At 49.1% G+C, this 15,273-nt stretch overlaps 1 protein-coding gene and 2 long non-coding RNA genes across 4 annotated transcripts in view; 1 reads left to right on the forward strand and 2 right to left on the reverse strand.

The window, feature by feature from the left end:
- Nucleotides 1-15,273, reverse strand: part of LOC119431251 (neuronal acetylcholine receptor subunit beta-3-like) — a 280,609-nt gene that overhangs the window by 38,478 nt on the left and 226,858 nt on the right. The gene's annotated exons all lie outside the window — the stretch shown is intronic.
- LOC125940608 (uncharacterized) overlaps nucleotides 1-15,273 on the forward strand; it is a 236,830-nt gene that overhangs the window by 21,222 nt on the left and 200,335 nt on the right. The gene's annotated exons all lie outside the window — the stretch shown is intronic.
- LOC119431257 (uncharacterized) overlaps nucleotides 12,995-15,273 on the reverse strand; it is a 30,735-nt gene continuing 28,456 nt past the window's right edge. The window contains exon 3 of the long non-coding RNA XR_005188032.2: nucleotides 12,995-13,655. This is a non-coding gene — a long non-coding RNA (uncharacterized LOC119431257). The remainder of the gene's footprint in view (nucleotides 13,656-15,273) is intronic.

The following is a 15,273-nucleotide window of genomic DNA, read 5'->3' on the forward strand; positions in this document are numbered from 1 at the left end:
AAACGGAGGATTCCAGACACCACAGCAAAAGCTTATAGAGCGTTCGGCAAAACGTTGCTGGCCTTCGCCGCTCTTCATCGTTGGCTACCTGGGCACGGCGCTCTCGTTTGAGGTCCTCACACTTCGGACAGCCCCCAACTTTTGAAGCCATCTTTGCGCAAAAAACTAACCTATTGGCAATGAACCTGGGACACTGAAACGTTAAATAAGCTGCATTTAATTAAGCCGCATATGGGCACTTTGCTTCCAAAAACTGTTGTCGACGCCGTCGGCGTTTTGCCCGCGTTCGCTCAAAATGCGTGCGGCGTTGGTGACTGTTGCCGGAGCCTCTGATATAAACAGGCACTTGGTGCCGCAGCTGAACATCGCCTCCCTTCCCTCCCCTCCCCCCCCCCTCTCCCACGGCCTCTCGCGCTTCGGAAGAAGGCGCGTTTGCTATACATATATGGTGATTGTAAAGGAGGAAAGAGACGCCTACTTCTGCAGCCCTTAAGGAAGCAAAGGCGCAGAACGCGCGTTTGTTCTCCGCCGTGCGTTCACTCCACGTGAAATAGCGCGTCCCTCGCGCAATTTCACTCGCACATACAGCGTTCGGCGGCTCGCGGCGACGATTTCATCTCCATTGACGTCATACGGAACCTCACGGCGACGGCGACGGGGACGCCGACGGCAGAAATCTGCTTTTGAGTGTCCATATAATTGCTATCGCAATAAAACGAAAATACGACGAAATAAGGTTATTTTAACGCAACAGCCACGCGCCGTATGCTTTATGTGCGAGTGAAAGCGCGCGAGGGACGCGTGCTATCACGGGCAGCGAACGCACGGCGGAGAGCAAACGCGTCTTCTGCGCCATGCTCCCTAAAGGGCTTCAGAATTAAGCGTCTCTTTCCTCCTTTGCAATCACCATATATATATAGAGCAAACGCGACTTCTTACGCCCCGTGTCGCAAAAAATCCGATGTCGGCGTCGACCGTGACGGGAAAAGATCATCTGCAACTACTGCATCTGCAACGTGTCAGTGCAGAAGAAAATCATTCCGAACCACCCCGACCACGCAGGCCCTTCGTTGTGGTGCAGGCTTTTGGTGAACAAAAATTGAATTTCTCACAGTGAAATCCGTCAGAAAAATGGTAAAGTACAACTTGAGCACAACCTACAGACATGGTGGCGTCGAACTGTTATTTGAATGCACGAGAAAACATAGCTCTGTTACGAGGAAAATCAAACACAAACTTCTTTTGCCAGCATTATTACCATAAAAACACCGGCTCACTCGAGTAGCCTACTTGCGAAAATATTATCCAGATGGCGCTGGCATCGTCGGCAGGTCACAAATGCGTTTTGGACACGCGCGCGCGTCGGAGCAATAGCAAACTATTAATAAAATAATGAAAAAAATGTCCTAGGGCCTTCACATTTTAATATGACATATTTCCCCTGGAAAAATGGCTTTCCAGCAATGCATTTGTGTTTAAAAGCGAAGCCGACTTTAAGGGGATCGGTGTAAGCTTCGTCTTTGTAAGCTGGCTTTCCCACGTTCTGTGTTGCAGTGAATGAAGCCTGCTTGCTAGGTGCGAACGATGCGATGCAAACGGGTCCCGATAACGCTATCGCGTTCTGCTCTTAAGGGCGAAGCTTAAGCGTCCTCATATTTTTCTATCGACTTAGAATAGGCCCCACATTTGACACGCACTCTTACCTGTTGACCGGTGACGAACCTCCTATCTGTGGCAAATGCGGCGAGACCCTCACCGTCCTCCACTCCTTATTGAATTGTTGGGAAGCAGACACTGAAAAAAAAAAAAAGAACACTTTCCTTTAACTTTCGGACAGCAAACCCCCTACACCCGATAATGATTCTTGGAAACGAACCGTTTGTTTACACTAAAGCCGTTTTAAAATTTTTACATCATGTTGACTCTGTTCAAGTGATAAAGACGAGTGATTCGTAGCACATCTTTTCACTAGAAGCTGCTGCTACCACAATACTGTTGTGTAAAGCACGTGTTTCCAGGCCCTTGCGTTCGAGGGTCCTGCAGAAGCATTAGTGCCACTGACACCAATACCTTTTGTATATCATCCGCTCATTGCATATGTTTTACGACTATAGCACATCTTACACCTCACGTGTCATTATAGTAGTTTTAATACATGTTTTAGGCCTCCATACAGCCGCGTTACGTCTTCTCTCGGATACAGAATTCATGCACTATTGACAGCTAACTACGATTGCCTTGGCGCTCTTTGGCCACACCTGGCCCATGCGTCAACAAATCCAGCAATCATCATCATCCTCAACAGCTTGAGCAACCGTCGTGTTGTACGTTGGCCAACCCGTCACAACCTCTTCCGATAACGTTTTCCTTTGTTTATGCCCACGCCAGCGCGCAAGTACCTTTGGTGCAAGTGCCAAGCCAGTGCGCGCCTTATGGACTAGAAATTGACAAGATCTAGACAGGCCCACAGGCCGTGGGTCGTCCATGCGCGTGTAGCGTGTCAGGAGTTCGCGGAACTCTCGACGACTCCATCATTTTTTCAAAGCAGCTCTTCGCTGGTTGACAAAGTTCGTGCTAAGTTCTTGCCTAAGTTCTTGAGATAAGTTCTTGCTCGCAGCGGCGTGCGCCGCTTCGTTGCTTGGTGCACCACGGTGGCCGAGGATCCGCTACACGTGTGTATCAACACCATGAGCCGTGCGCAGCCGGCTTATGGTTTCCGTGATCATTGTGCCAATGGAGTCGTTGAGAAGCGCACGTAATACGCGGCTATACTGCCTGGCTGTACGTGTAAACGTTTTTATGCGTCGTATGGTCCGGGGGTTGCGTAGACACCTCGCATACTGTAATCAGTTTCCACATATTTGCACAGCTTCCTTTATAGGCCCGTCTCATAAGTTGAAGAGCGAACACGTTAGGTATACGCCTATCAAAACTTTAGCAATGGCTACGACGGGCTCCAGAAAAGTGATCTTCTAACCGAGTGATGTAAGTGACATTGAATTCGCAGCGCAGGAAGCCGCTTAGATACTGAGAAGGACTATCCTCCATACGTTACTCGCCTTTGCCGCGCTTTGCGCGCACTTGTTCTATATATAGCATGATATAACTGGGAAAAATAAAATAAAAATGTTTATTAAAAATAAATAATAGACACAGTCGCAGTGCTCCCGGTGAGGTGCGCAGATTATGTTGATTGTTTCCTTCCTGGAAGTGGGGCCTTGTTTACGGTGCGGGTTGTCTTCACATTTTCAACGAATTCTTTTCTTCTGCCTCCATACGGCGGATGTGATCCATGTGCTTGCGGACATTGATGCATGCACACGTGTGCGCCGTGAAAGCTGGCGGTTTCGCAACGTCCATATCAGTTACACAACAACGAATAATGTATTGAGTGCCGCGGAATATTTCACAACGAGCAATAAAGATGCATGGTGGTGTTAACTCCTCGTAGCGAATTTTCTTTATCCATGCACTATAAAAATGCGCACGTTTTTTAGGTGTATGTGATGACGCATTAAACCCGACTTAGCGTGGATCGTGGTCACCTTTATAAAGGTGACCACGACCACGCTAGGACGACAGTTTAATGCGTCCTCTGAGACACCTAAAAACGTGTGCTTAATAGAATGTATTAGCTACTGCTTTCGAAGAGTGATTCGTCGACTGAGCTTGGAGTGTAACAACATGCAAAACGCTTGCAGCTGTATACGCTACTTAAAGATGCAGGTTGCAATGTCACGGGCACAGAAAAAATAGTCACATTTGACTTAGTGCTCCTGTTTCAAAACAACATGGCGTGTCTTGATCATCGAAGTCTCAAAATTTCCGGGATAGCAGCACCAGCGCTGTCCTATTCCGCACAGTTTGAGAGAACGAAAACAGAAAGAACATAAAAAAAATTGGAAATAAAAAAAATTCGCAGACTCAGCAGCGATGATTAAACGACTGCACTGAGAAGCCTTCACATGACATAGCAACCTTATTTATTATTTGAAATGAGGTTTATTGATGCAGGCGTAGATTTAGGTCCTTCGGATAGACTGGCACAGAACGGGCGGCTAAACAGTTACGTCGGGCAGCGCTCTTAGCGGTAACGTCGGCGTCGTCTTTTGCGGAGCGATCACGATGCTGCTACTGCTGGTGGTGTGCATCATCTGCAGAACATGTTGCACGTCTTCTTCATCACAATCACCCCCGGGATAAAAAGCAGCCATCCTGGCGACTCAAACAGTAGTGATCACGAGCGGGTCACGGTAGGGCTTAAGGCGATCGACGTGAACAATGTCACGTCCACGACAACGGAGGTCAGAGGGGGGTGTCAGTGGTTCAATTAAGTAATTCACCGCAGACGTGCGCTGGACAATGCGATAAGGTCCATCGAAGCGGGGAAGAAGTTTTGAAGAGAGCCCAGGAGCATGCGCAGGTACTGACAGCCAGACGAGGTCGCCGGGAGAGAAGACAGGTTGCTCACAGTGAGCGTCATGGAGCCTTTTCTGGCGCTGTTGCTCAACGGTGGTGAAGTGGCGCGCTAACTTGCGACACTCCTCGGCATGACGTGCTGCAGTCGAAACGGGCACACACTCAGAAGCATCGGGCTGGTAGGGTAGCAGGGTGTCCATGGTGTGGGATGGGTGACGGCCATAAAGCAAAAAGTAGGGAGAAAATCCAGTGGTAGTCTGGGTTACAGTGTTGTAGGCGAACGTAACAAATGGTAGGATAAGGTCCCAATCTGTGTGGTCAGATGCGACGTACATGGCCAGCATGTCACCCAGGGTCCGGTTGAAACGTTCCGTGAGTCCATTCGTCTGGGGGTGGTAGGCGGTGGTTGTCCTATGAATAACGTGGCACTGAGCCAGAAGAGCTTCGACAACCTCAGACAAAAAGACGCGCCCTCTGTCGCTGAGAAGTTCACGAGGTGGGCCGTGACGGAGGATGAAACAGCGGAGCAGGAAGGAGGCGACGTCGCGCGCAGTGGCGGAAGGTAGTGCCGCAGTTTCAGCATATCGCGTAAGATGGTCGACGGCGACGATGATCCAGCGGTTACCGGCGGGTGTCAGAGGAAGCGGACCATAGAGATCAATGCCCACTCTATCAAATGGTCGGGCGGGACAGGGAAGGGGCTGCAAAGCTCCAGCTGAACGGCAAGGCGCAGATTTCCGACGTTGGCAGTCCGTACATGAACGAACGAATTTGCGGACGTATGTAAACATTCCGCGCCAGTAGTAGCGCTGACGAAGTCGTTCATATGTTTTGAAGACTCCAGCGTGGGCGCACTGCGGGTCAACGTGAAAGGATGCACAGATAGTGGAGCGCAGGCTGCGCGGTATGACGAGTAGCCATTTACGGCCGTCAGATGCGTAGTTGCGTCGGTGCAGAAGGTCGTCGCGAATGGTGAAGTGAACAGCTTGGCGGCGGAGTGCGCGAGAGGCTGGCAGCGTGGGCGTCTCAGAAAGTAGGTCGCGGAGGGCCGCTATCCAGGGGTCGTGGCGCTGCTCTGAAGCAATTCTGTCGATGGTGAGAGGCAGGACGATGGGTGTTAATGTTGACAGGCAACTAAGGTCGGTAGGCAGAGGAGACCGTGACAGAGCATCAGCATCCGAGTGCTTGCGGCCAGAGCGGTAGACGACGTTGATGTCGAACTCTTGAAGTCGAAAAGCCCATCGGGCTAGGCGGCCACATGGGTCTTTCAAATTTGATAGCCAACAAAGGGCGTGATGATCTGTGACGACGTCAAACGGGCGGCCGTACAAGTAAGGACGGAACTTGCTAAGGGCCCATACGATGGCTAAGCATTCTTTTTCAGTCACAGTATAGTTGGTCTCAGCTTTGGTGAGGGTACGGCTGGCATAAGCAACAACGCATTCAGGGTGCCCGGGTTTTCGTTGTGCTAGCACGGCGCCGAGACCTATTCCGCTGGCGTCTGTGTGTACCTCCGTCGAAGCTTCAGGATCGAAGTGACGCAGAATAGGAGGTGAAGCGAGAAGACGTCGTAAAGTAGTGAACGCCTCGTCGCAGGCTGGAGACCATGATGACAGGTCGCCGGAGCTACCCAGAAGCTGTGTCAGAGGGCGTATTATGGACGCGAAGTTGCGAATGAAACGTCGAAAGTATGAACATAAGCCAACGAAACTGCGAAGTTCTTTGAGATTTGTCGGCCTAGGAAAGTCAGTAACGGCACGCAATTTCGCGGGATCAGGTTGGACGCCGTGCTTAGACACGACGTGGCCAAGAATGGTTAGCTTTCGAGCGGCAAAGTGGCATTTCTTGAGATTAAGTTGGAGCCCAGCGTTGGTAAGACACGTCAGAACGCACTTGAGTCGGTGAAGATGTGTCGTAAAATCCGGAGCGAAGACGACAATATCGTCGAGGTAACACAGACACGTTTGCCATTTCAATCCACGCAAAACAGTGTCCATCATTCGCTCGAACGTTGCGGGGGCATTACAGAGGCCGAAGGGCATCACGTTGAACTCATAAAGTCCATCAGGGGTAACAATACAATACCTCAACAATACCTTATTTACAATACCTCAAAGGCTCCAGTGAAAGGATTTTACATGAGGGGTTATCTATTACAGATGTGTTTAAAAATATTATAGAATTTCTAGATCGCTGCCTTGAAGTCGGTGCTACTGGAGTGGAGCACAAAGTCACCGGGAAGGCCATTCCAATCTTGTGATGTCCTTAAAAAAAATTGCCGCGTATCTGCGTGCTTCGCTGCAAATGTCGTCGAAAGACGATAGTCTTCTGCCGGACGTACTACATGAGTGCTGGTCTGATCCGCGGCCACCCGTGATGCTGTTCTCGTACCATTTCCGTCCTGGCATGATAAATGCAATGGAGGTTTGTTTGAACAGATTTCATTTTACCGCATTACTTCATCAAGCGGCCATTTATGTTTTGCCCTGCCTCAGACAGCGCTTCCTTTATGTTGAATCGGCCGCACCTGGCTGGCATTGATAAAATTGAGGAGGCGCTGCGTGAGACATGGACGCCATCTGGCAATACATCGGGAAACATGAGCTTGTGCAGAGGGTTTCCTTCCTCCATGGCAGAGGGCGCTCGTCGGCGCGCAGTCGGGGAACGTCGTTCATCGGCGCGGATATCATGGCATTTTCAGCGCAGCTTAAGAAACTAGGGTCTTTAGAGTTACGTATCTATGTATTTTTTATTAAAGGAACACACCTCCTAATACTTACCTAGTGATGTTGCGCCTCAGATATGCGTAATATTTACTTTGTGATCGATAACGTTCACAAGTATGAACAGCCGTACCAGTTTAAGTAGTGTGGGCGGTAAGCAAGTGGTCCAACTTTGGCCGGATGGCTGAATCGGGTGACAGACAGACAAACAGACAGACAGACCGACCAAATTTTAAGCGTTTAAGTTCCACAAGAAAGACTATCGTCTTTAAAAGAACTGTCAGCTCTTCCACTGGGGTAGAGATGGAAGACCAGCGAGGCTGCACTACGGTGTGAATTGTGTATTTCCAATTATGACTATTAAGATGTGATGGTGTAATTGGTTATTTGAACTATTAAAGAATGAGACATATATATGATCCGGTGGTTTTCATTTATTTACTGACCACAGGGAGCATGACCTTATGGTCGCTATGGTACACCGCCATAGGGTGTACTGCAATTAAAGGTTGGCACGTTCTTCATAAACACGTCATCAACGCCGCGCGCGTTTGCTGCGGACGCGGGCGAAAACGCCGCCGCCGTCGACAACAGTTCTGCGCGTTGTTTGTGTGACCGCACACAACCGCTGTCAAAACGCTGGCGTGAGCAAGCGCGCCAGCAGCAGCGAGCGAAGGTTCATGCGGTGTGTCGCTTCAACGCAACTAAGCGGCGAAAGCAAAGCGCATGCACAGGTAGGAGCCGTGTTGCAGATCGCTTTCAAGATACCGTGCGCGCGACCGCCCGGCGCCGCGCAAAGTACAAGTTGCTCACAGAGCAGAAGCCGCAACCCCTCCCTCCCGCTGCCCTCCTTTCGCGTGGGGGATTGAGTCGCCAGTTCCTTTGTGCCCGATCACAAGATACGCATTTGGTGCCGCAGTTAAACGCCGAATCCCCTCCCTCCCATCCCCCCACGGCCTTTCTCGCGACGAAAGTGTCGTTTGCTCTCCGCCGTGTGGTGGCTCGCCGTGAAAGCGCGCGTCCCTCGCGGGCTTTCACTCGCACTTACAGCATACGGCCAATGAGAGTTTTAAAACGACAGCGTTAAGGGCCCCATGTCGCAGAAAATTTGGCGTCTGCAACCGGCGTGCGATGCGGGTGGCGGAGAAAATTCCCACCCACCCCGACCGCGCAGGCCCTCCACGTGGTGCAACGTTTTGGTGAACAAAAATTGAATTTCTTACAGTGAATTCCGTCAGGAAAATGGTAAAGTACGACTTTATTAATCGGCGTTGGATTGTGATTTGAATGTACGAGAAAACCTAATTCTGCTACGAGGAAACTCAAACACAAGCCCCTTTACCAGCATTTCTATCAGACCTACAGCCACGCGTTGCGATGCATGCGAACGGGTCCCGATAACGCCATCGCGTTCTACTCTTAAATGTGAAGCTTATTTTTCTACATCCGGACGCGACCATTGAGGACTGAGCCCTTAACAGCTTCGCTGTAAATGTTGCAGTTACGCCCGAAAGGCGAAGCATCGAATGCAATAGCAAATTAGTAGATAGACATCTATACGAAGTAAGGCTGGTAATTTTATCGGCCGTATAAACTTGTAAACATAGGCATATACTAAATTAACAAGCATGGTGTCATGCGAGCACAAGCAAATATGAACACATCTCACTCGAAGACCGCGGAAACTCGCTGTCAAAGCGCTGGAGCGAGCAAGCATAGAAGCAGCAGCGAGCGAATTGACCTCCGTGCTGCTCTCGCATCAACGCGAATTAAACCGCGAAACACAGCGCACGGCGGACTCGGCCCCCGTCGCAGATAGCTTTCAAGATACAGAGGCCCGGGCGGCCGCGCGCGCCCGCCCGGGCCACGCGATGTAGAAGGGGCTCGCAAAGATAAAGAATGGTCTTCACTTGAAGGCCAATGTGCACTGCACAGTAACCATTGCCACTTTGTGCACTTGCAAGCGGGCAAACTCATGCTAGGTGGCAGTTCGGCGTTATCGGTAAAATGGTGAAACTTGTAATTCTCAGGTTAGTTAGATGCACGAGTTAGGGACAAATCCAATAAGTACGTACACCTCAAGAACGGTACATACCAGGGTGATTGTCAAGGGCGCGGAAAGCAACAAGAAAATTCGGCAGAAACCTCGCGGTGATGATTGGGGAAGTCAATAAATCAATATGGCTTTCATGAGTAGACCAATTTTTATCAGCTTACTGACAATGAGTGAGTGAAGTAACTTCATTGGAGGTATGGTGAGGACGCGAACTCGTCGCGCACCCGGGCTAGTCCCACGTCGGGACCGGCAGGTCCAGCCCACTGGCCCGGTCGCCGGTCTGACAATGCACTGCCGTGAACAAGCGTCCCTCTTCAATTACTGACGTCACAATTGCTGTGCCTCAATAGAGCGTCTCAGGGCCCTTAATTTTCCTAATCTACAATTTCACAGCTAACCTTTCTGCAAGGCGAGCTCATTTTTGTTCACCACTGCGTTACTTAACGCGCAAATTATACTACTGATAACGAAATTTTTACTAAAAATGACCCTGACAATAATAACGATTGCTCTAACATCTTGTAAATATCTCGTAATCTATACAGATGCAAAATACTCTCGCTCCCGCATAAGCGTGTCAGTACCATACTTTTTTCGCTCTTTCTTGCTAAGCAATACTCTCAACGCCGTCGTGCTTCGCTTAACTAGTCACACAAACACAGTGGGGCGAGCACATATTTACGCACAACGTTGTTTCCGCAGTTCATTTTTGTATGCACTGTTCGCGACTGGTATTACATCTTCTGAGATATCAGTCTTGTGGCGCCCACATCAATAGAATATAGCACATAGAACTGGAGAACTGCACAAGGCTTATCTGCGACGCCATGTTTCTGAAAAATCTTCATTTACTGATAGTCGGCGGTTGGCATTGAAGCGGCGCCATGCGCTATGTACATTTTATAGGCTTAGCGACACCATCGGCAACGTCCAACGAGATGGCAGCCACAGTGTGCAACGCCATTGTGAGGTTGCCCCGCCGTCGGCCGGCTTGCTGACGGTCGACATGCCGTTGCGGGAGCCAGATGCTTTTACTAGTATGCTTTTACTTTTACTAGATGCACTAGCATGCTTTTCTAGCGGCAAACATTTCGTAACAGCGTTGGCGTTCACTTCGCTTAGAGCATTAACTTCTGTCATGAAATATAAGAGACCAGACGAGTGAGGACAATTGGAGGATTCGTGGAGCTCGATTTTGCGTTACTTACAACCACACAAGGATTATATAGAGACCGAAAATAACCGCGCATAAGCCAGATGATATATCTCAAAGGTCTTACTTGACTCGGGACGCGAATACAAAGACGTCAAAACGTGATATATCGCGCAGAAACAAGTCCTTGCGGTAGCGTCTGGTCGACTTAGCTGGATGTGTGACAACTTGCAGCTGTCTTGGATTCAATTACGTGCACCTATACACAATCTCGTGGTCTGTACTGCAACGTCGCGCACTTCCACGAAGTAAGAGATGTTTGATTTCGCTTACGTGGAAAGCATGCCGTTGTTCCACACTTATTGAATTTTAAGCCGTCCTTACAAAGTTCTGAAAGTCTTTAGAAATAATAACGCTGTGGTGCCCTGCACAGTCAGATAGAGTGAAGAGCGGGAGGAATGAAGAATAAAGAAGGAAGATAGGAGAAGTAAAAGAATAAAATTCTCCATTCTGGAGCCGTGTTTGTATTTATCTGACCTGTGGTTTTCGAAGTGATCGTTCAATATACCAGGATTCTTTCCAGAAGTAGGAGTCCGTTAACCTGTGAATCAAACGGGGAAGGGAACAAAAGATAAAAACCGCGAGGCGTGTTTAAGAACGCAATGTGTTGGTTCACTTCGAATAAAGCGTCTCTTATAGCAAGATTGTGGATTCTGGAGGTTAACCACAAATTTGTTACGTAAAAGGGCGATACATGCGTTCCAGTTCGGAAACTATTCGTCTGTGAATAAATAACACCCGCGCTAGGCAGTGGCAAACATAGAGAGAGAAATCTGCCCTCTAATGTGTTTTCTCATGTTGGAGCTTCTCTTGCTCGCGATCGTGCCTCCAGCAGAAGCCGCATATACGCGTTTACATTACCGAGGGCCGATCAACATCTTTAGGACGATCTTACGAGCCGAGAAGGAGGAAATATTTTAATAAAGAAAAGGTTTCGTTATCGTAAATCTAAACGCGAGCAGAGAAACAAAACTGAGCGGATCACATGCTACGCGTAACTGCATGGAAGTAGAACGTGCAATCGTCCTTCAGCGGCTTCCCAAGCATTACAGTGCGGTGAACATCGGGAAAGAATACTAAATTTGTATTTAACGGATGAATACTCTTGATGTGTGGAATTGAATCAGACATGTCAGTATTTAACGAGCAATTTTCCTACTTGATGATTTTGTCTCTGTCAATATATTTAGGTAGGGTACACGTGCTTAGCAACTAACTCTTGAATTAAGTTTGGGTTTCCTGTAGGAACCAGAGTCTTTACGAAAAGGGTTCTACGCCTGTACATCACGTTCCTCCAAGACACCAAATTTATCGGCCTTTGTTGGAACACCCGCAATAATAGAGGGGACCCTCAGGGCGTATCAAGAGGAGTCTTTAGCTCGAGCACAACTCCGATGCCGCTTATTCAAATACATGTAAAACGCATAAACGCTTTTCTGAGATAACCACTGGGCCGATTTTAATGAAATTTGTTGCATTTGCGAAAGAAAGGAAGTTGAATTCTAGTGACTGTTTGAAGCGGAATTTCGACTTAGGGCTTGAAATGTATTAAAGGAATTTTCCAAAATTGGTAAGTTCGAAGAAAATAGAAGTTCAAAGTTTACAAGTTCGTAGGACTGCATCAAAAAAGGATAACGCATTTCTGTAAGCGTTATACGGTAGAGCATCCAAAGCGGACAAATTTGATCTGTCAATTTATATCTTACATGAATTTGTTACATTGTTTACAAGGGTTTTGCAAACTTTGTACTGGCATATTGGTGGTTTATTTGAGAGTCATGCATAACACATAAATTTTGTCCGTTCTAGATGTACTATTAGGCGCAATTTACAGAATTGTGACATAATTTTTTGTTACTAAGTTACAGAGTTGTAAACTTGATAGTTTCGTTATCTGAACATTTGCTATTGTTGCCATTTTTATTAAAGAATGGAGGACCTAAATCAAAAATTCGCAACCAGCAGTTCCTAGATTCTAATACTTACCTTGAAATTCAGTAAACCTCATAAAATTAGGTGCAGTGGTTGCCGAGAAAAAACGATTTCTCCTTTTCCATGTATTTAAAGGTGAGCTCGCGAACTAAAGCTTCCTGTTACCGATTGGTGGCCAGGCACGCCAGGATAACCCGGTTTGCTGAACCACCTCCACCGCTATTTGGGTGTTCGCTTATATATTACAGTGTAAGCTATTATGGGCTCATTGCAATAGCCGTTTCAGCTCGCGATGGTGTCCGCCGCCGTCGCCTCAGCCGCCGATGCCGATGACCGTAACCGCTATCGCCGGAAATGCGAAAAAAAAAAAACTACCCGGTCCCCGCCGCGATTCAGCAATGAGCCACGCAAGCGCTTGCTATCAGGGAGAGGAAAAATGCCCTATAAACGCGCCCTAGGAAGGCTCGCAGGCGCAGACGACGAGATGCGGTTCAGACGAGGCGCGCAATCAACGCGATCCCGAGCCTCCGCCAGTATGGTGGCGCCATCTAGTTAAGGTGTCTGCAAACGCATCGTGCCCGACACGTAAGTTGCATATAGCAGTTGCAGTCTGTATGCAACTGTACCTGGTATTCTGGATACCTTTTCGGTACACGTTATGGCGTCGCCTCGCAAGGTGCGAACCGCTGCTGAAGAAGCGAATCATAGAGCTACGTGCGCGGCTACAACCAGGCATCATCGGGCTCAGCAGACTGCTGTGCAGAGAGCATTACAAGTCGCAGCTCGCCGTCGACGCCGGGCGGACAGTTCAGATCGTTCTCGTCAAAACGAGGCGAAGAGAATTTGCCGCTAAGACCCTGTTGTGCGTGGTGCCGAAATTGGAGCTACTCTTGAGCCGCTCCACCAGCTTACGCTGTGACTGTGCTGCGTGTGCCGCACAGGCCTGTGACTTTTTCGCTTACCCAACGACACGAAAATTTCCTTGGCTGGTAGAGGTATACAGCTTCGCTGTAACAAGCCAAGTGTGTTCTTGACAGTTAAAGAACATGAAGGTAGTACTCTCCTTCACGTTCAAGGCGGATACTTGACCTCTCGGCCACCGCTGTGGTCGAAAAAAAAATTCACCTGAACTTTTTCTCATTAGAGGCAGCAACTTTTATTCTCATAACAACTTCTATTCTCAAGTCTCATATGGTTCGTTCTATTAACGTCGCCATGGAGCTGCAACTGTGCAGTTCCAAACCGGGGGTTCACCGTAAGGGACACACTTGCATCCGAGTCCGCATTGATGGTCTTCTTCGTAAGTGCAACTCTAGAAAGGTGGGAAGAAAAGTATGTATTTTTGAGGCCAATTTTTACTTTTGCCGTAGTAGCGTTTATTACTTATTCATTTCGCTTTAATTAGCGCGATGAAAAAGTCTATTTTTAATGTCGTTTAATGACCCTGCCCGGATACCGGGTCGGCTCGTCGAAATTCGAACAGGGTAAACGCGGAGTGGCGACCTTCGTCGCGAACAAATGCTCTTTCCAGGAACGAGATTTGAAATTAGGCAACGTGAAAGCGGAGGCAACCGCGATCGAAATCATACCGAATGGTTGGCTGAAAAATAGCGTATTCGTAGTGAACGTCTACAGCTCGCCCTCTGACCACAGACAGTCGTTCGCATCGATAATAACGAAGGCGACCTCAATGGCCAGGGGGGCCCCACTAATAGTGGCTGGAGATTTTAACGCGCCCCACGAAGCCTGGGGTTACGCAAGGCCAATGCCCAAGGGAGAGCGGCTATTGGAGGCAGTCACTAAGTGCTCGCTAGAGCTGGTGACGGACCTCCGCTATCCGACTCGACTAGGCACGTCGGTGGCGCGGGATACGACGCCCGACCTGACCTTCGTCAAAAACGTGCGAGGGGCCGAATGGCGCAACCTGCACGAGAAATTCGGCAGCGACCACTACATTCTGGCGGTGACGATCCCCATCAGGGCGGCACCACCGAGAGAATTTAAGGTCGCCTGACTGGGACGCCTTCCGCAAAATAAGGAAGGAAGACACAAGCGAATACGCGGACCTAGACAGCCTCTTTCGAAGGCTCAAAGAGGACGTTAGCACCGCGACGAGGGTCATCCAAACCGAGCTGAACGTGGAAAGGATGGGCGCGAGATTGGCACACCTATTAGAGAGGCAAAGAATTCCATCACGGCCAGGTGGAAAACGCAAAGACTTAATCGCAGACTGCGAAAGAAAATAGCTGCACTAAACAGGGAAATCGAAGCGCACTCGATCGAGCTTTCCAAGCAACAGTGGAACGAGGTGTGCGCGTCGGTAGACGGACAAATGAGAGCCGGAGGCAAATGGAACCTCCTAAAGAAACTGTTAGACGACAGGCAATCCAAGGGTAATCAGAGATTGGCAATCGATAGGATTTTACACAAGGAAAAGGAGCAGGGAAAAACGGAGAGCGAGCTCCTAAAGGAGCTGGCGGAGATGTATTTGCCATTGAGCCCGTCGGGCGACGGCGACTATCCACAATACGCTGGCGCAGAGGTCGAAGAACTCAACGCGCCCTTCACGGAATCAGAAATTTGGGATGCCTTACAAGGCCTCAACGGACGCTCGGCGACGGGCCCGGACGGGGTCTCGAACAAACTGTTGAGAAACCTAGACGGAAAGTCGGTCGAGAAGCTCACTGAAGAAATCAACAGAGCGTGGGAACGGGACGAGTACCCGAGGTCTGGAAAGAGGCCTCGGTCATACTAATACCGAAACCCGGTAAACCACTTGCACCGGAGAACATGCGGCCGATATCGCTAACCTCGTGCGTGGGCAAAACAGCGGAACATGCCATACATAACCGAGTATCGCGGTACATAGAGAGAGAGGGCCTCTTCCCACATAACATGGTGGGCTTCAGACCGGGCCTCTCCACACAGGA

This window comes from Dermacentor silvarum, chromosome 10, assembly GCF_013339745.2.
Source record: "Dermacentor silvarum isolate Dsil-2018 chromosome 10, BIME_Dsil_1.4, whole genome shotgun sequence".
Taxonomy (NCBI): domain Eukaryota; kingdom Metazoa; phylum Arthropoda; class Arachnida; order Ixodida; family Ixodidae; genus Dermacentor; species Dermacentor silvarum.